Genomic DNA, 21,167 nt, shown 5'->3' with positions numbered 1-21,167 from the left:
GCCATTCATGCCAAGCCTCACTCCACCAGCAGCCTAGCTGATCCGGGGATGACTATCATTGCCCCATCTCTCATTGCACAGCTGGCTCTGTTTGACCCTGTAGTAAAGGAGGAAACCTCGAGGGTGTAGCTAGCTATAGGCCCTCTTGCTCATCGTGGCTGAGCAGAGCCATGAAGGGAGCTGTAATTGATTGGGTCATGAACATTATTAATTCATTGCAGAGGGAGGGAATGCTTCCCTCCCATTTAAACGAAACCCTAATCCAACCAATCATCAAATGTCCCCAGTTAGCATCAAACAACTTCCGTCCGTTCACTAACATATCATTCCTGGGTAAAGTGATCAAGAGAGCGGTGGCCAATCAGCTGCAGACATACCTGGAAGAGCAGGATTGCCTTGACCCATTTCAATCTGGATTCAGGCTTCAATTGGGTACTGAGACAACACTGGTTGTGCTGCAGATGACCTTTTAAGGGAGGCTAACAGGTAGCAGTTAGTGGCTTTTGATACCACTGACAACAGGCTCTCTGAGGTTCGTACTGGGGACTTAGCACTGAGCTGGCTCCAATTTGTCCCTGAGGACTATTGTCCAGGGAGTTCAGCTAGGGGGGGAGGTGTCGGGACCTTGGACTCTAAGGTGTGGGGTTCCTCAAGGATTGGCATTATCCCCAATACTGTTCACCATCTATATCAATCCATTGGGGGAGGTCATCAGGAGATCTGGAGTAAGGTAACATCAGTATGCCGATGACCTGCAACTCTGTCTCTCCATGGTCATCTCTGCAGTAGATGCTGTCCAGACTTTTGAGCGTTGCCTGGTTTCAGTACTGGAATGGACCAGGGCTAACAGGCTCAAACTGAACCCGGACAAAACAGAGATTTTACTGCGGGGGACAGGACTTCTGATAGGTTAGGATGGTCCATAGGCTGGATGGTATTCCCCTCCAGTTTACGGACCAAGTGCATAACTTGGGCATTCTTCTGGACCTGGCTCTTCCTTGGGAGGACCAGACTGCAATCTTGTCCAGATCAGTTTGTAATCAGCTTAGGTTAATTGCCCAACTTCACCTGTACCTAGATGAGGACTCCCTCAGGACTTTAGTGCAGGCCCTGGTCATCTCCCAGATTGACTACTGCAATGCTCTCTATGTGGGGCTTCCCTTGAGCTTGATCCAGAGATTTCAGTGGGTCCAGAATGTGGCAGCCAGACCGGTGGTGGGTGCAAGTAAATTTGACCACATTACTCCAGTTCTGGCTCACCTCCATGGGTTGCCCTTTGTATCCTGGATCAGGTTCAAGGTTTTGACACTCATATACCAAGTCCTCCATGGTTTTGGCCATGTTAGTTGTCAGAGTGCCTTTCCTTAATGTCATCCACCCAACCCACAAGATCATCCCAGTTGAGGCTCCTCTGGCTGGCTACCCTGAGGGAGGCCCATATCATCTACAATAGATAGGGCTTTCTTTGTGATGGCTCCAACTTTGTGGAATCAGCTTCTGGAGGAGCTCCATCTAGTCTGTTGACATTTAGGAAGCAATTAAAGATGTTGCTTTTCAAGGAAGCTTACCACATTGACCCTAGCTGACCATCTCCCCCCTTCCTCTGTCTACTATGGGTTTATATGATTAGTGTGTGTCATCTGTTTTTAGGGTTGTTGTTGCTTTCAATATTATTTTTCCACTGAGAATAGTGCTTTGGCACTAACGGGGGCAGGGTACAAATTCAATGAATGAATGAATATTTATTGGCTCTTGGGTAATGGCACATCTACATCCAGTAATTTAAAAGGTTAACAATTCTGCTCTGAAGGACACAGCAGCAGTATCTTCAAAGTCTTTGTTCTCTATTATCATATTATATGTAAGCTCCCTAGAACCCTTTCCTTGTTGTCTATTTATAATATATTGACATAAATCTATTTGCTCCCATGATGTTGTAAAGGAAACTGTGAAAGCATTCACTCCACTCCTGCAGGCTATCCTTTGTGCAACTGGCCATGCCCTGAGTTCAACATCAGGTGCATGCCAATTGTGTGAAGGACAGCCTGTCAGAAGAGAAAAACTATAGCATGATTACTCTGATGCATTCAGTTTTTCTCAATTACATTTAGCCATAATATCATAAAATTCCCCAGGGTGTGTTACCAACAAGATACAATGTCAAAGATTTTAACAAAACAAAAAAGTTCTTAGGATGTCATTAAACATCCAGTGAAAGATTCCACTGTGTTAGAATGATCTCTCCATGATCACTGCAGATGGTGACAGCAGCCACGAAATCAAAAGCCACCTGCTTCTTGGGAAGAAAGTGATGACAAACCTTGACAGCATCTTAAAAAGCAGAGACATCACCTGTCAGAATAGTCAAAGCTTTGGTTTTTCCAGTAGTGATGTATGGAAGTGAGAGCTGGACCATAAAGAAGGCTGAGTGCCAAAGAACTGATGATTTTGAATTGTGGTGCTGGAGGAGACTCTTGAGAGTCCCCTGGACTGCAAACAGAACAAACCTATCCATTCTAAAGGAAATCAGCCCTGAGTGCTCTCTGGAAGGACAGATCCTGAAACTGAGGGTTCAATACTTTGGCCATCTCATGAGAAGAGAAGACTCCCTGATGATAGCCAGTGGTTAAAATTTTATTGCTTAGCCACTGGGGATCAATTGGGATTTGGTAATCAGCATCTCCATAGGTTTGACTGATTCTAATTGACCTACTCTAACTGTAACTTAATATGCTAAAGAAAGTCACAGTTAAAAATAGGAAGGATTTTTTCAACTGTCTTCCTGTTTCTGGCCAAAGATAATCTCAATTCCGTAGTGGTCCAGAGTAACAGACTGCATGAAAATTAACAATTTTAATTTATCCTGGTTTTTCTTTTCTTTTTTTTAAAAGGTAACTACAATTGCTTATGATGAGTACTGCATGTTATCAGGAGATAGAAATTTACAAAAATTCTGCCAATAAAGTTTCTGCACTATCTTCAAAGATATCACAACCTCATGGTAAATCCTTAGCCACACTTGACTTAGTCCAGACTACATTAGTTGCTCTTAAGGTAAAGGTAAAGGTTCCCCTTGACCTTTAGTCCAGTCGTGTCTGACTCTAGGGCGCGGTGCTCATCCCCGTCTCCAAGCCATAGAGCCAGTGTTTGTCCGTAGACAGTTTCCATGGTCACGTGGCTAGCATGACTAGAGACGGAATGCCGTTACCTTCCCACCGTGGTGGTATCTATTTATCTGCTCGCATGTACATGGTTTAGAACTGCTAGGTTGGCACGAGTTGCTCTTAGGTTCCATTAAAATCAGTGTGGAATTAATGACAAATAATGTATTTTGGTGGGAACTAAGTGTATCCTGGCACAAATCCAACCTGTTGTGCCTGCCAACATGTTTTGCTAAATATGCCTAAGAGTATGCTGGGTACTCCTGCCTCACTACTGTCTTCTCAAAGCCAGATACTCGGATAATCAATTTTTCTCTCTACTCCACTCTCATCCCACCCACTCATTTTTAAATTAGATGAGATGACCCTATTTGCTGGGCAAATCCTGTGCATCATTTCTATAAGGATTTAAAATGTCAAGTCTTTATGTAAGAAGTTCAATTGATTCTTGAAACACATCATGAACTGTCTAATAATTTTTAAAAAGTGGCAGGGCTCTTTAACGTGGCAGCTCCCATTTTATGAACAAAAGCAAGCCACCTGAGACTACAGAGGACAGGATATGAGCTACTTATAGCAACCAGCGAACAAGAATAGCAGGAAGGCTGCTTATTTTGTTGTAGCGAAGGCCTTTGAAGCAAACAATTTATTAAACATCATAATACTCAAAACAAAATCTTTGAAGGCAGGTTATCCATCTCTACACCATGTCCCGTTGTGAGAGAATTGCTTCCTTTTCCTTTTGGTATTTTTTTCATTTGTGACACTGACACTCATATTGTTTTCCTGAGCAACTTGGGTGAGCTGCTCCTTCTGATATTAACAGGAATTGTCAAACCAAAAGAGAGGGTATGAAAAAAAATCATTTTGTTTTAATTCTTTCAGCATTGTGGTGATATTAGCAGCCACACTGTTTTTACAGCAGTTTTGAAATACTGTAATGAAAACAAATACATTTTGTCTTAGTTGAAATAGCTGAATATAATGATAAACTGAGATTACTTTAAGATTACTTCATTTTTACACTTTTTTAAATAAATAATATTTAACATTCTATATGTGAGTTATATGTTATTTTTGTTGATTAAAGGAAGTATTTCTTATCTTTCAATACAACATTTCTGATCAAGCCACTCTCCTTTATAACTCTGCCAACATAGCAAACCTTATAAATAAACTCAAGAGGAATTATTCTGAGAAGTGAAAGCAATCGAAGGATGATGTCCTACAATGACAGTTAAATATGCATGAAAAAGATAAAGTCCAATAGACACCCTTTATCCAAATACTGCTATCTGATCACAAACCCTGATGGAGAATTGTTGTTATGTGCTGCCAAGTTGCCTCTGACTTACAGCAAACCAATGAATGAGCAATCTTCAAAAGGTACACTAAATTTCACTCCACTGTGTTTATTAGACAAATATGCATGGGTTTCCTTTACAACTATATGTTCTGTTTTTATAAGTAATTTGTTAGCTAGTCATTATTGCATTAAAAAAAAATATGTCATTAACACTGCTCATTACTTCAACGGTATAGGATTTTTTAAAAAGTCAAAAAATGCAGCCATTGCTTATAATTCCCTAAGCAATCTCCTAAAAGCAAGATCTCCAAAGAAGTGAGTAAACTTCAACTGCTACACTAAAAAAAGAACACCGTGAATATTACAGTGGCAATACTGTATAGCAGAGTTGTTGTATTCTGAAACAGTTAAAAATAATGCAGTCCATTATAAAGAGTGAGTACACAAACATGCAAAAAAAAACCCTTTCAGGATTTAAGCAGAGAGCATTCTTACACACAGAAAATAAATTTCTCTAATGGTCATCAATATGTCTTATTAACTAGCATCAAGATCTAAAACCAGAGACAAGGAACAACAGGTCAATCAAGACCAGAGTGGTCTTATTTAGGTTTTAGTAAATCAGCGGCATAAGATTAGTGATCATGAGAAAAGACAAACTTATACATTCATATAAGTCACCTTCTCATATTACTAAAATAAGACAGTACGTATGCTAAGTAGGTTGCATAATTTCCTCTGGCCCTAATGGGACAGAATTTACACAAAGAGATTTGCACGAGTACAGACTTCCTCCTCTAGATGTTCACACCTATGTAAGGCTATCAGGGAAACTGCAGAACCCCGGGTGTGGAGTCAGCAGTAAACTCCCATTACCCCTTGACTGCATGAGCCTCAAATAAACAACACATGAAGTGATTTATCAACAAACAACATGTTCATAGCTGTTGTGTTGTGGTGTGCAACCACTGGAAAGCAATCTCAGACTCATCTTTACTAATTTAGAATATGAGAAGGAAGTGCACAAAATCTATTCTACTTTGCAGAATTCCTCCTTCTGCTGGAACTGTAATTTTTAATTATTTTTTAACACTAGTAGGAGATTAGCAAATACAGTGGTGCCTCGCTAGACGATTACCTCGCAAAACAAGGAATTCACTAGACGATGACCTTTTTAAAGCGATGTTGCACTTCGCAAAACGATTGTTCCTATGGGTGATTTTCGCTGGACAATGTTTGGGTCCTTGCTTTGCAAGCCTTTTTTTTTTTACTCTGTTTTGCAAGATGGGTCCCCCCATGGGAACACATTAATTACATAAGATCTACTTTTTATCCCAAAAAAGTGGGGGAGAAAGTGTATGCTGCGGCTTTCCAGGGTCTGCCTCCTGGAAAAACAGCAGCATACACTTTCTCCCCCACTTTTTTGGGATAAAAAAGTAGGTCTTATGTAATTAATGTGTTTCAATGGGAGAAAAAAACCATCTTGCAAAGCAGCACCAATGGGGCTATGGCTACAAATTTAAATGGTAGAGGATAATGAAAACAGCCAGGAACCAAAGGGCAAAGAGATTGTAAAAACAACAGGGAAATCACAAACGCAATCCCCCATTAATACAAATTATGCAGTTGAGTTCCCCACATTTGGGGAAATCACAGGGATCAGCAGCACACCCAAAGTGCAATGGATGAGCTTCCCCCTGGGAAAACCACTTTTATGACATGATATTTCCCCTGGGTTTTTTTCTCCCATTGAAACACATTAATTACATAAGACCTACTTTTTTATCCCAAAAAAGTGGGGGAGAAAGTGTATGCTGCTGTTTTTCCAAGAGGCAGATTTACCTGGTTTTTCTAGACTCCTTTTCATCTCTTTTCCTCCTCATCAGGACCTATTGCAAAGGCAGCAAGTCCTGGTGATGTCTTGTATTGCATTCTTCCTCTTTTTCTCCCCTGTGGTAAAGGATCAGGGCAAAAGGAGTTACCATTATCAGGGGGCTGCTTTGATTCCTTTCACCCTCTTTCTTTGCTAGAGAAAGAGGGGGATGGCCATCTGAGACCCACTGCATTTCCAAAGGCAGTGCAGGTGAGGGGATTGCTTTTCCCCAATATGGTATGGGGAACTGTGTTTTGCAAGATGATGTCTTCTATGGTCAGTTTTTGCAAGACAGTGATTTTCCCCCCAATTGGAATGTATTAAATAGATTTCAATGCATTCCAATGGGGAACCGGGTTTCTCAAGATGATGTTTTCGCAAGACAGCGATTTCCGTGAAACAAATTAAAATAGTCTTGCGAGGCACCACTGTATACCATATCAATCCTACCTCTAGATACACCCATATCACAAGGGACAACTGCTTGGATGGGTATTGGCATCAATAAAAGTACATTGTTATTTGCCGTTCCATTCAAGATTAGAGAGCACTAATACATTCCCCATTAAAAAAAAAAAGAGGAAAGAAAAACCCAGAAAGAAAAGAAAAGGTTAATTCAAGCTGCTTTTCCTACAGTATTATTCCCTGTGTAGGATTACTCAGATATTTATAATGATGTTTAAAATAAATAACTGAAGTGGTGTCCCATATACACATTATCCATCAAAGATTCTTTCAGATAAATGATCAAATGCATGTAAAAATGGGTTCAGCATGTTTTTATTTAGAGTAATAATCACCAGAATAGTATTATTTATGTCTGCTGATATAAGTGCATTAGTGTAAACCTCAGCAGTGTATTTTCACTAATTAAAAAGTAGACGGTTATATTTCCTGCCACATAACAGATACACGACTTGGCACACAATAAAAAAAATGCAAATTCCAACTTCTCAACTACTACAATTCCTCACTGGAATTTAAACTGAAGAACTTAATGTCAGTGTAATTATTTAACTGGATTCTGGTCAATATTATTAAGTGTCTAAGTTCTCTAGATGTTTCACAAAATGTATATTTTTATTAAAAGTACAAGGAACATTGTACCTTCCTAAAGATTTACAAAGTAATTTAGAGCTTGTGTACAGTTTGAAAAAGAAGCAAATTTCAGGGTTTACCCTATAGAAGAATTGGGTAGATACTTCGGGCAGCAGGTTTTGATTGTCATAAAATGCTAGGAAATCGTTAATTTTTACATTTTCATTGCAAGGGATAAGGAAAGGCATTCTGGCAGTCATCAAACTATTTTGGATTTAGCCTGAAAACATGCAACCACACTTTGCCTCTTCTAAGAACCTTAAGCACTAGAGAGACTGAAGTTTACTCCAGTTACCTAATGTAGTCTCTGTGAACAACAGCGCATTCTTGCACAGGAAGTCCCTTAACCATCTGGTACTGGCCACCACAGAGAGAATCCACTGAGCACTCAGCTACACTTGTTTACCCTGCTGTGGGTACTTGCTAGGAGGATCCAGTGTGCTAGTACCTGGCAAGAAGCTGCATGTGAGACCCCTCTCCCAACACCTTTGAGCCTCCTTGCTCCTTGGATGCTCCAGGGAGAGACAAAATCTTCTAGGTTGCTGCTTCTTACCGCAAACCAACCTTGCAAAGTAGGAATGCCCAAACACCACAACATACATAAAACATCTGAGTGCAAGGCACTATCTTTAGTACCACCAACTCCTTGATCTTTTTGAGTGATTACACAGCTGTAAAAGTATATTATATTGAAGTTATTTAAAAAAGACATACATGTTCAGAAGTAAGCTTAAAGCTTCTAAAAGAATCAAAATGATGCGAAGCACTTCCATAATGAAAAGCAAAACAAAACTCATTCAGAAATGTAGGCAGTTAAGGGTAAGACCCACAGAAAATTATAAAACTAGCTATCTAGATCTATACTTACAAAGTAGCAAAGATATAGCATGCCTCTAGTACATATGCAGAGTCCAGCAGAGAGACAGGCACAGATTACATTTTTCTGAAAGATGAAGCTAAGCAGAAACAAGCTTAAGCTAATGCTTCCCCTTATCATCCTCACTTCGGATGTTTCCACTCTTTGCACGAATCAGGATGCATTCTTTTGCAAACCTTCTAATTGGTAACTTCTGCAAGAGCAACTAATCAGATAAGCACTAATTTTGATACCAGGAGACACCAAGAAGAGATGGTTCTCATAACATTCTTTCAAACTTCAAGGTTGCAGATAAGCCTTTTCACAGCTACAGTATGCCAATGCCTCTAATTGGGAGATGCTTCCCTTCCTCCCATTTAGCCAATTTCAGTTACCAAGCACCACTCTTTACAGACTTGGGGAACAAATTAACCCTCTCCATTACACCATCCCATGTTGAACCAAAGGAACAACAGGACAAAGTATTCAAAACAAAACTCAAATCATCATTTGGGCCCCTTGTTAAGATTATATTCATGTTATTACAAACATTACAAACAGAGTTGGAGATACGGCCAAGGCAAAGGGAGAATTATGTCTGTATGTTGGATTGCCCAGACAGTGTATATTTTAGGATACTGATCATTATTTATTTATTTAACCATTTATATACTGACTTTTATCAATTATTTCAAGGTATTTATAATTTATATACATTGTATAAATGGTTAAACAAATAAACTGAAACCAGTAAAACAGAAATCTATAAATACAAAACTTTCTGAAGAAAGCAGTGATATTAAAAATATCAGAGAACTTAAATACTTGGTTGTTTTTTTAAAAAGCACCAACCATTTAAATGCCTTGGTGAATAAAAATCCTTTTGTCTGCCTGTCGCTTCAGCAAAACAGATGATAGATGTATGTCCCTGGGATAGGTCAGAAAGTGTGACCCCAAAAATGTGCTCACAAACTTCATTTCTACTGGAGGTGACATTTTTTAAGCTGGTGAGCTGGGCACATGGGCAGACAGTTTTGAGGAGGACATTCTCCTTCAATCGCCCCAAGCCATTGAGGACTTGAAGAAACAATCACAATTAATCTGAACTTGGATGAAAATGAATTGGCAGCCATTTATCTTTTAAATCTAGCAGAACACAAGTAATGCCAGTGAAAACTCTGACACCTGTCGTCTGTGCTAACAGAACACTTTCTAAGTTGTTTTCAATTAAGTCCTACATCTAACGCACTGCAGTAGTTAAAATGGAATATTAACTGAGAATAGTTAACCACAGCCAGACTATCCCTCGTCCTTTTCCTGGAGAGCCCATATATATATGGTAAAGAGAGACATTTTAACCTAATTTATGGTATGTTCATCATACATTGGATGACTAACACAGTCTTAGAGACACTGAAGCACATATCCTGTAATGATGTCATATAAATTGAATGAATGAATACTTTATTACAGTCAAAGACCAGTGTGGCGAAATGCCAACAGGTGACGTCATTCCTGCCTGTCCATCACAGCAGCTCTAAAGGGAGGAGCCAAGGATAGGGCAGGAGGGACAGGGTCAGAGGCACAGTTGAGGGGATGTGAAATGGGAGTTAGGGTTGAGGAGAGAGAAGAAGAGGGTTAGTGAATTGAACTGAGAGTTAGGAGAGTGATTTGAAAAGGTTAATATATATTGAACAAGCAGGAATGAAATTATATGTACTACAAGATAGATATTGACTAAAAGTATATAGCAGTTCGGAATAAAAGTACAGTACTTGCAACCCAATACATAATCAAATCCCTGTTAATACCTGATACAGTTCATACGTGATTTACCTTTGTGATTGATTTACTTGACAATACAAGAATATTTGTTAATTAAACCTCAGATTCCTAAGTTCAATAAACCTTAGCTTTGGCAGCACACAGGTATAACATACATATTCGGTATCGGGAGGATAATACCTGGTGGCAGCTAGAAGAGAAAAGGGTGTGAGCCTTTGTGAGGGCCAAATAAACAGGAGCAAAAAGGTTGAGCGCCACAACCAGTAAAACCAAACTAATATAAAATAGATACATATAACTGTAGTTTTGTAAAGTCAGGCAGGGTTATAAAATTCCATTAAAATATAATAAAACAACCCGTTCTTTCCAGTTAATAACATCATATATCAATATACGTAAAACCTCCGCCAATGTTATATTAAAAGCATTATATTATCCATCTAAAATCATCTACCCAAACATCTGATTACGAATAACCATTGCTGCAGCACAGAATTTGGCCACTTGTCTCGTAATATAAGGGGTACTGAATGAATGAATGAATGAATTGCTATTTATGTTTATATACCATATTTAACCTAGCAAAATTCTGTAATTTTAGCCTGTGGTTTTAAATATACATTTAAAAACAAATGCTAAACATATTTTTGAAGTTATTATGGTAGAACTGTACATCATCATATAAAACTGAAATGTCAGAATGTCCCTTAAAATTCACACAAACATGATCACAGAACAGTCAGGCTTTTTATAAAAGTATTTGATTTTAAATTACAAAATAATCTACAACAAACAAAATCTTCTATATACTGTGTACCAAATATACTGTCAAACTTATAACAGAACAAAAGAAAAAAATTAATGTAAGAGATTTTCTCATTTTGCCAGCAATTTATGAACTAACTCCCTATTTTGCGGAAGGAAACCCAACTGTGAGAATACTATTTTAACTCATTAACTTAGACAAAGAAATTCATACATAATTAGATATCTTTCTGCATAATTTAAAGGGTAGATTCTTTAATATGATTGAGGATAAATAGCTGAAGTTCTAGATCCCTCTCACTATTCTAATTGCTATTGTTTGCGATTATTTATATAATCTACACTACATAGGTCCTTCTTCTAAATGATTTCTACTATACTCTCTACTCTTTAATGTAATATAAAATTTAAAACTTTGAGATTTCATGAAGTTCAGAAGGGGTTTTTAAACAATAATATTCTAAATGGATTTATTGTAACACATTTCTGCAACTTCCAATAGTAAAAAACAAAACAAAACACAAAAAGATTGGGTTTTAAAAATGTTAATCAAGGCCAAAGCATTTCCATTTCTGTAATGCACTCCAGTATTATGAACAGCAGAATGTAATGCAATATGGCCATTAACCTCAGGCTCAAAAAGTGTACTGTGTGCATTGGACTTTACACATATGATAATGTATTAACATTTCCAATAATGCTGTAGATAGGGATATGTTCACTCAGCCATGAACATCTATGGTTCACAAACAGCTACTGATCATCTAAGAGATTGGGGGGGGGGGATGAACTTACTATACATTTCAGTTCTCAACAAGTTCTAATGTATGACATTTTTTAATTCTTGGATGACAGACACAATCTCTAGGAAGTATAATATCAAAAGAAACAACTTTCTATCAGACGTAGCCTACAACCTGGAAGAAAACCTCTTACCCCAATAAATGATCTCCATCTCCATCTCAGTTACGTATTACATAGGGGGAAGTTCATAGTGGAACGGATTAATTTTGTCTTGCGAGGCACCACTGTAATTGTTTTATTTGGGAATCATCATGTTTAATGGCCACTACAACCACTGTACAGTGGTGCCTTGACTTATGAACACCCCTACTTACAACCATTTCGAGTTATGACCAGCTCCGACTGCAAAATTTTGCTTCAACTTGTGACCGGAGCTTTCACTTATGAATAGAAAAAGGCAGGGGAAAAAGGCAGGAAATTCAAATTTCTAACCGTAGGTGGCGATGAGGCTGCTTCTTTGTAGCTCTTTTGCCCCAGCTGTTAGAGAGTGTGCGTCATTGTCGCAGGCTTGGGACTGCCTCCTTCTGCTTCTGAGAGCGCATATGTGTGTTTGCAGAGAGGCTTCGGGCTGCCTTGTAAGGTAAGGTGCTGTTTTCTGCTTTCTAAAAACTGTTCCGGGTGTTTTTGCAACATGGTTTTGAGCTGGGGGGTTATGGTTCTGTGCTCTGATGGGTCTTGGGGGGTTGTTTTTTGGTCCCCCCAATTTCCAATGAGGCTTGGGGGGTTTGGCTACTTTTTGGATTCCCCCCCCATTTCCGATGGGTCTTGGGCAGTTTCCTTGCTTTTTGGATTTCCCCCCATTTCCGATTGGTCTTGGGGGGTTTCCTTGCTTTTTGGACCCCCCCCCCATTTCCAATCTTGCATGATCTGCTTGATTGCTTTTTGCTTGGTCTTGTTTGCATTTGCAATGGGTCTTGCACAGTTGATTGGTTTTTAGTTTGTTTTCTTTGCATTAGGTCTTGCACGCTTGATTGCTTTTTGCTTTTTTTTTGTTTGCATTTGCAATGGGTCTTGCACACTTGATTGTTTTTTCTTTGCATTAAGTCTTGCACACTTGATTGCTTTTTTGCTTTATCTTGTTTGCATTTACAATGGGTCTTGCATGTTTGTTTTCTTTGCATTACAGTGGACCCTCGACTTCCGTACGGCTCCACTTACAAACTTTTCGACCTACATACTTCTCCGGCCGCAAAGTTTCACTTCGGCTTGCGGCTGGAGAATCAACCTATGTACTGGGGAAAAAAGCAGGAGAGGCAGGGAATGCAAGAAATTTGAACTGCTTTCAGTTGACTGTTGGCCAGCGAAGATAGTAGTCTGCTTCCTTGCTCGTCCCGGCGGTTAGAGAATGGTTAAGGAGAGAGTCTGCCTGTGGTTGCTGACAGATGTAATAGGGTTATTGATAGTTAAACAATCAAACTATTTTCTTCAATTTTTGTAGATTCTCCAACATCTCATCAGTCTTCTGATCGAAAAGACTGGAACCATCAAAAGGTAAGTCCTCTGTTCTCGTTTTGATGTCATCTGAGATATGTGTTGATCTTAACCAAGCGTATCAACGCAATGCCACTGCAGAAACCAACTGTCATGATGATGCATCTATGATGTGCCGAGCTGTTAGCCTTTCTTGACGTGTGAGGGCAATGGCCTCCTGGTGAAATGCGAGGCCGCATGCTTTGTACTCGCCCATAGCAGATTGGAGAGATGGGAGTGCTTTATTCCACAAATAGTGGTGGTTTGCTCCCATGGCTCCAATGTAGTTGGTAGCTTGAAGGATGAATGATGCTGAGGAATAGACCGTGCGACCCGCTATGTCAAGTTTTCTGCCTTCTTTGTTGTTAGGGGTTATGCTGGATTCATTGCGTGCCATTTTGTGTCGCAACAATCAGTGTGTTTGAAGATGCATGTTTGAATAAGAATGTAGTATTTTGTAATGGTTTTCAACCTTTCTAGACATTTGTGTTTTGTAATGGTTTTCAACCTTTCTAGACATTTGTGGTACTGAAGATGGTTTTAACTATGTTTGTTTGGTGAGTTCTAACAAAGACGGAATGAAGCTCATGCTAGGGGGCAGAGTTTGTTCCTCATTAATGTCCTTGAAGATCTTGTCAGATTGTATTTGTGATGGTTGTTGTATATCAAGCTCCATGGCCTTGGCTATTCTGAAAACTAATTGTGAATACGAGAAAAAAATCATCAGAAGGAGAGGGTATTGGTGAGGGTATCTGAATCCAGGGTAGGCAGATTTGGTAGTGATTCTTGGTCCATGACTGAGTGAGAGGAATCAGAAGAAACGGAGTGAGAAGATGAAGTAGGAGAGATAGGGTAACGTAGAGTAGGAGCTGTTTCTGAAGTATGTTGGAGTTTAGATGGGGTAGTTTGAGTCGGTATCACGGTAGTACGATCTCTGGTATGCTGTTTATGTGGGGGCTTGGTACCAGTAGCCACTGTCTGCGAATCAGTATAGTTCTTAGTTGACTGTAAAGGAGGTTTGTGAGTTTGTTGTTGTTGGGCTGGTACTGAGGTTCCTTTTGGTACTGTGTGTCTAACCTGAGGACGGTCAATTTATTGCTTTTTTTGTTGATTTATGTTTCTGTACCGGGGCATATGAGATGGAATCCTCATCTGATGATGATTAGGACTGGTAACTGTCATGGTACCGTGATCTGTACCTAGGCGATATGGATGATTCGGAATAGTTGGAATCATAGTAACGTCGATGACGGTGTCACCTGTCTGGATGGAATTCGAGCTCGGCAGAATGGTTCCGATATGCTCGATAACGAGAGCTTCCATGAGCTAGGCCACGGTGTTCTGGAGGCATGTAGGGCCTGACCCTCTTAGATCACCTATGTCTTCTGTACTGCTCTCGGGACATGAAAGACTCGGATGGAGTAGCGGGTCTCACGGTATTGGCAGCATAGTATTGTAGATGAGATATTTGGTCTTCTTTCCTCGACCTCTTGCGGGGAGGAGAAAGGTTGGGTGCCTGATAATAACGGTTGGATTCATAAGCCAACACTGATGGCACTGTCAATATTGGACTGTAGTGCTGTGACGTTGAGATCACTGGAACATCCGTGGTATTAACCAGAGATGTCGGAGACACAGTGAGGATCGGTGACTCAAGTTGACCTGATGGCAGTATCAGAATGTCTTCTGAAGACTCAATCGTCACTGTGGGTTGATCTTATAGTGAAAGTTGTTGTGAATATGGTTTTCATTTTTTAAAAACTTTTTTAGTCTTAGGAGTGTCTAATATGGAAGGAGACTTCGGTATTGGTGTCGACATGTCCAAATTCAGTAGCTTTGATTTTGATTTTTGAAGTTTTAGACAACGATTTTGCCGATGAGAAGATTGAGGAGCAGAGGGGCTACTAAACGCAGATCAGGGACTAAGAGAGGGAAAGTACTGGGGATTGTGTGGGAGGTTGTGCTCTATGAGGCGAATCCATTGCCTGAGGTTTGAGGGATTTTTCCCAGAGGACGGACTTGAGTCTTTGTTGTCTTAGTTTCAGTGCTTGCTTTGTCAGGTTTTTACAAAATTGAAAAGATGAAATTTGGTGGTGTGACGGACAGCTCTCAGAACACTCCTGTCAGTCAGGTCAGAACTCGGATGTGGGAGCCTATGACATGACAGAAGGGGCAGAACCAGGAAAATAAAAGGGAGAAAGAAAGACAATTAAAGACAGTTTAGGCAATTAGAGCCGTGGTTGTGTTAGAGAGAAGAGTAATATAGAGAGAAAAAGATAGGAATAGGACAAGTCTTGGAATGTTTATGTGGTTAAGACTGGGAAGAGTTAAAAGTGCTAAGAAATAAATAAATAGTTGAATATATAAATACTTTGATTAAAGTGAATCTACATAAGCAAACTTAAATGTAATCAAAGCAACATTAATTGAATGAATAATAAAATACCATCCATGATTTTCTTTATATGATTTATCTACAAACACATAAATAAACATTGTTATATTGGATAACAGTGATCTAAGAGTCATATTTAGTACAGAGAGGAATATATCCTCTGGAGGCAGCGAAAAAGGGTGAAAAGTACATGTTGCGCCCGAAAGGGAACCTGCGTGTGTAGAAAAACAAACAGGGGAGCTGTGTGTGTGTGACAAGTGGGTTTCCCCTAAACAGAATAGGCAGATGTTGTGGCTTTCTGTAAGGGAAACTTTATTAGCGAACAACGTGCACTTTTTAAAGGGGGGGGAGGGGTGCCATAAATGGCTGGAAGGTGGGAAAAGGAGGGGAAAGTCCAAATAATCTAATAATCTACTTATCTAGTATATTATATAAATGTTGATTAGAAGAATTCAAAAGTTGGAAAAACAGCCCTAATATTCCTTTTTTATAGTAGACGATGAACGCAGCAGCTTGACAGAAGAGAGACCTCATGCAGCAGGGGCAAAAAGGAACTGAGGTAACTGTGAGGGCCGGTAGACCTCATGGGCTAAGGGGGTAGTCCTTTGCGAATATAGCATAAAGCTTTGGAACATTCTAGAGACCTATGCGCAGGCACAGATTAAACCAATTAGTGTGCATTCACAGAGTCCACAAAGAAGAACTTTTTAATGTTACTCCAAGGTATTTATATGAGTTGGTCTGCTCCAGCAGTTTCCTGTTCAACTACCATCTGTAACTCTATCTCCTTTCCCCCAAAACTACAATTTTAGTTTTGGTGTTATTTACCTGGAGACATTCCTTGACACAATAAGCACCTAAGGCCTTTTATTGTCTTCACATCCCAACCTGGGTGAATATTAAAATAATTAGATTACCTTTGACCAGAAGTCGCTACTTCAATACTGTTATATTAGCCATTTAGTAGATCTTCTTTTGTACATCTCATAGGGTACAAATTATATGCACTTAAACAGGACATTGATTGAATTTCTCCACAGTCACATAAAATTTGTCCTGTATTCCAGCAACTCAATTTTATTTGACTATTTTATCTTTTTACCTCACTTCAAAGTCTATTAAGTGATTTCCAGATGGTCCAGCCAGAGTTTTGTCCTGCTGGGATATACTCTTCGGCATTCATCCATTCAGCAAGGTGTGTTGTTTTTGCTTTCCATAAATTTGGCCTAGCCTCTTCTAGTGAAATATTTTTTGTGAGCCAGGATTTTTAAAATTCTTCATCAGAGAAAACTCTCAGCTAAACTGATACAGAAGAGTTCTCCACGAGGGACCCAAATATCCTTCTCTCTTTCCCTGGATAACACCTGAGGTTAATGTCTGGGAAGAAAAAAAACTTGCCTTCTGCAGATTAAGGAGCAGCATAAACTCTGTGAAAAGTTAAATATCCCTCCCTAAAGAGAGAGAGAGAGATATGGAAATGTTCTGCCTTAGAAAAATGTACGGAGCTAGCTTCTGAAGGCACACCATACCACAGAGATTCAAATCCTGGTCTAAACACTGTCACATCAGGATGAGGCACTGCAAAAATTTATTTTTTAGTGGCAAAACTGTTTGCAAGCTGCAGCTAATGCCAAATACAGTGATCCCAAATGGCCACCAGTTTGTTTTGCTGGGCACATATCATGGCTCATTTAAAACACCTCTGGATCGGGTTATTTGAAAGACTGCCTTCCCCTTCATATAACTGCAAGGCACTGTGGTCATCTGAGGAGATTTTTCATGTAGTACTGCAGCTGGGCTGAATATTATCTGACTGTGACCCAGAAGTGAGCTTTTTTCTACCACACTACAATTGTATTTTGGAACACCTTCCTTGCTGCTATCTGAGAAGCAGCATCTGTTATGTGCTTTATGCTCCTCCTCAAGCCATGCTTGTTTACTCAGGAGAGGAACACCCCTCCACAGGAACACTACTCCTTTCTCAACAACATGCTTTTCCTTAGGCTTTGGGGTTGAAGTTCAACCAAACACAGCTGGAGCCTCTACCAAAAGCCTGTCTCTCACATACAGATGAAATAAGCTGCCAAAGTAAAATTCAAAAACTTCAAAAATTAAGATACAAGCCATAGCAGAAGCCTGTTGCCTGGAGCCTGGACAGTTAGTCTGAAACCTCAGGGGGAAGGTCTGGTACTCCCACCAACCATAGCATAGCAAGCATAGCAAGTTGCAATTAGAGTAGGCCCATTTAAATCATTAAAACTTGCAAACAGATTTTCTCATTGAATCCCCAATGATTCAGTGGGCTTACTCAACAGGATTTTGGCCATTATCAATTGCCTCCACCACCACCCCTCTCTCAGATTTCTACATGTGTTGGTTTCTAGAACATGCAGAAGCAAGGATGTTCCTCATTCTCTGTGCAATACAGACCTCGAGGAAGGCATGTAAGTTCTGAACTGGTTATATCTATGTTTAAAAAGAGACAGTGTGGTGTCGTAGTGGATAAAGTTACAGACTAAGGCATAGGAGACTTGAGATCAAATCAGAACTTGACCACGGAAACTCACTAAAGAGTGGCAATAGCAAAATCACTCCTATTGATTTCTTTTTCAATTGCCAGTTTGATGTCATTTGTACCAGGCAAAAAGCAGTGAAACACAGCTTTACTTTGAGACAATACTGTTGCATGTGGCGATGGCAGCCCTCCCCCAATCATAACTGTCTCAGTTTCCACAAACCCTCTGGGTGACCCTACAAAGCTGACCACATCAGGCAGAAAGAGCCAAGACACTCCTCCTGATCTAGGACAACTTTTACCCTTGAGCCAGCCCTTGTCTGGAGTATGTATGATTCAAAGCTGTACAGACTAGAGCTGGGACAAGTTGGCTTCCGACCTAATGGAAATGAAGGATTGCTGCACATTACATTAAATTATGCCTCCTATTTTACTTTATTCAGAAACTAATTGTTCTTCTTCCCCGTGGAATATCTGTTAATCAAGAGCACCAGAACAGAGCAACTTCTGAAGCAGGTGCTTCAGTTGTTTGAGGAATTCGTTTTTCACAACCTGAACTAATACTTCCTGGCTAGTCACCTTCCTCTCCCTTCTCTTTACTTATTATTCACATTTTAACAATCAGATGCTGAACTCATTAATCCCAACACCTTGTTCCTGTACAAAGCATTCCACTAAGAATTCTTATGACCCATTAATGATCAATTGGTCCCACATGTTTAAATATCAGTAGATAAAATGTTGTTCAATTTAAGTTTGGATTACTGAACAAACCCACTTACCATAATGAAAATCAGCCCAACCTTCAGTTATGGTCACTGGCCCCAACAGGAAATAGGAAAAATTATCAGTACATTGTGCACAGACAGCAGCATTAATGTTTAATGCTTCTGCCCTGCCAACCTCAGAGGACAGGAATTAGTGGCCTTAAGTATTTTCGTTCTGTGTTTTTACAGCTGGGACATATTACTTTAGATACCCCTTAAACTGTATAAAGCAAGTAGGCTGAACAAATATAAACAGATGTGACTATGCAGTAGGTTTTTACTTTAAAAAAGAAATCAGATAAATATTCTACACCCTTTTGACTCATATTTATACTAGCCTTTCAAAGAGAAATGCTTCTTCATACTGAAGGACCCCATGAAGTAGCTGTCCAGCACATTGCAACAAATTATTTCAAGCCCTCATTTGGAATGAATCTCAACACATTCCAGGAACCCCATAAACAAAGACAACATGTGCAATGTTAACTTTCTCTTTTATGCTGACAGCTTCCCTCCCCTCTCCTCTTCTGTATAATGACCTTCCTGCACAGTGTGTGTTGCCATAAAAAGAAACAGAGCCCCATAAAATTAGAGGAACTGTTTAATATCAAATCGTTTTATCTAAGGAAGACACAGACTCCAAGGTAAACACCAAAGAAAAACCACAAGAACTAACAATATTTGTTTTTGCTGCTGATTCTTTGACTTTACATTGTTCAAATAAACTCAGCCGAGTTTTTTTTTCTAGAAAGTATTGCTAGCTATACTTTCTAGAGTGTAAAAATGTTTGGAATTCAGAATGAAAATTCAGAACACTTCTGATCATCCCCATTTTACAAAATGAAAATAGTATTTCAATATTTTTGCACTGGAACTAGAATGAGGGTTTAAGACAAAGCCAAAACAGTTTTGTGAACTACTGTAAAAGAGAAAATTGAAGAACATAGTTTATCACTAGGCAGATGGCAACATTAATTGTGCCAGAAGAAAAGACTACATTTTACAGATAATGCTAAAGGGAAACTGTGGCTGATGATTTTGAATTACATTCAGTTAAACACAGCAATCTATCAGAAACAAGTTGGTGACATGTCTGCATTTGATTGCTATTGTCAAATACATGATCTTACTAAGAAATAACTAATAAAAATATTTATTAGAACAGACTTATTCCAGTTGATGAAACAAAAGACTTAAAAAAAAATCATAGCTTTCATAGTTTTACTAATACTGTCATAATGAAGAAAGTGTTAGAAATCACACATTGCGCATAAACACAGCAGTTTTTCTCATAACAGCATAGAGCATTGAGAAGGTCACTAATACTCACAAAGAACACTAAAGTAGAACTCTAACGATATATGAACCATTCCAAATTTAGGTACTTCTGCACAGACGAATTTTTAGATCTAATATAACATATAGGTTTTATAAGCATATTATACAAGTGTTAAAGGCACATAACAATGGCTGAAATTCTATTCCTTAGTATAGTAAATTGTGGCTAGAGTAGACCTATTAAATCAGTGGGGATCTGCTGGGTCAGCTCCTCCATAAGTTCTATTGATTCAATGGGCCCACACTAGCTGTAATTTACTATGCTAAGCAACAGAATTTCAGTTAAGGGGTGGGAGAGAAAAAATATGACCTCAGCCAATCTTAAAATGGAAGACTATCTCTATCTCAGGTCAGTTGAAGCAAAGGACAATCTGACATCTTGTATGTGAGGAAATAACAGAAATCACAGGTATTAATGCACGTTCATCCAAGTTGATTAATGAGCTGGACATTTCATAGTGTCATTTGACTTTCTGAATGGGCTGCAAGGGTGTAGGTATGAGAGTTTTTCCAAGTAGACACAAAATACTGTAACAATAATCTATTACCAACTGAATTTCTAGCTTCAGCATCCATGGGAACAAAACAATGGCTTTGTAATGTCACTAGGATCAGATTCAAATGCTGAGCTAAATTTCTCTAATCTGGCTAAAAACCCAGGAGAAGGAACAAGCATGATTAAGTAAAGCTGAGCACTCATAGTACTGAGACCACTTACTCCATGATATGGTACTCACTGTTGGTGCTCTGCAGTAAAAATGTTTACCATCTGTGCCATTCCTGAGTTGCTATGGAAGTTTAAAGTGCCATAAAGGAAGAAGGGGGTGGGAGGGAAGGGAAGGGAAAGAAGCCCTCCTAAACCAAAATGTTCCTGAAATTCAGCCTTTTACACATATTTCATGAAAACAGCAGCAAGTCATACAAAAGTGGCTGTGACCTAACCAGGGTGGCCACTCACAAATCACTAAAAAAGGAAGATGAAGGACAACACTGACTGCACAAAATTGCTTATGCTAATGTATACGTACAGATGC

General features: G+C 39.3%; 1 protein-coding gene and 1 non-coding gene across 4 annotated transcripts in view; both read right to left on the bottom strand.

Moving 5' to 3' along the window:
• Window positions 1-21,167, bottom strand: part of PCCA (propionyl-CoA carboxylase subunit alpha) — a 314,567-nt gene that overhangs the window by 38,809 nt on the left and 254,591 nt on the right. The window contains exon 22 of one of the 3 annotated variants that reach the window (XR_013544058.1): window positions 6,310-6,417. The exons of the other annotated variants lie outside the window; for them this stretch is intronic. The gene's annotated coding sequence lies outside the window, so the exon portion shown is untranslated. The remainder of the gene's footprint in view (window positions 1-6,309; window positions 6,418-21,167) is intronic. 3 annotated transcript variants of the gene reach the window in all.
• LOC140706138 (U1 spliceosomal RNA) lies at window positions 6,048-6,210 on the bottom strand. Its single transcript, XR_012085859.1, has one exon. It is a non-coding gene; the product is annotated as a U1 spliceosomal RNA (small nuclear RNA).

This window comes from Pogona vitticeps, chromosome 3 (assembly GCF_051106095.1).
Source record: "Pogona vitticeps strain Pit_001003342236 chromosome 3, PviZW2.1, whole genome shotgun sequence".
Classification (NCBI taxonomy): Eukaryota; Metazoa; Chordata; class Lepidosauria; order Squamata; family Agamidae; genus Pogona; species Pogona vitticeps.
The sequence above is the reverse complement of the archived record's forward strand: the minus strand, read 5'-3'. Positions and strand labels throughout refer to the sequence as shown.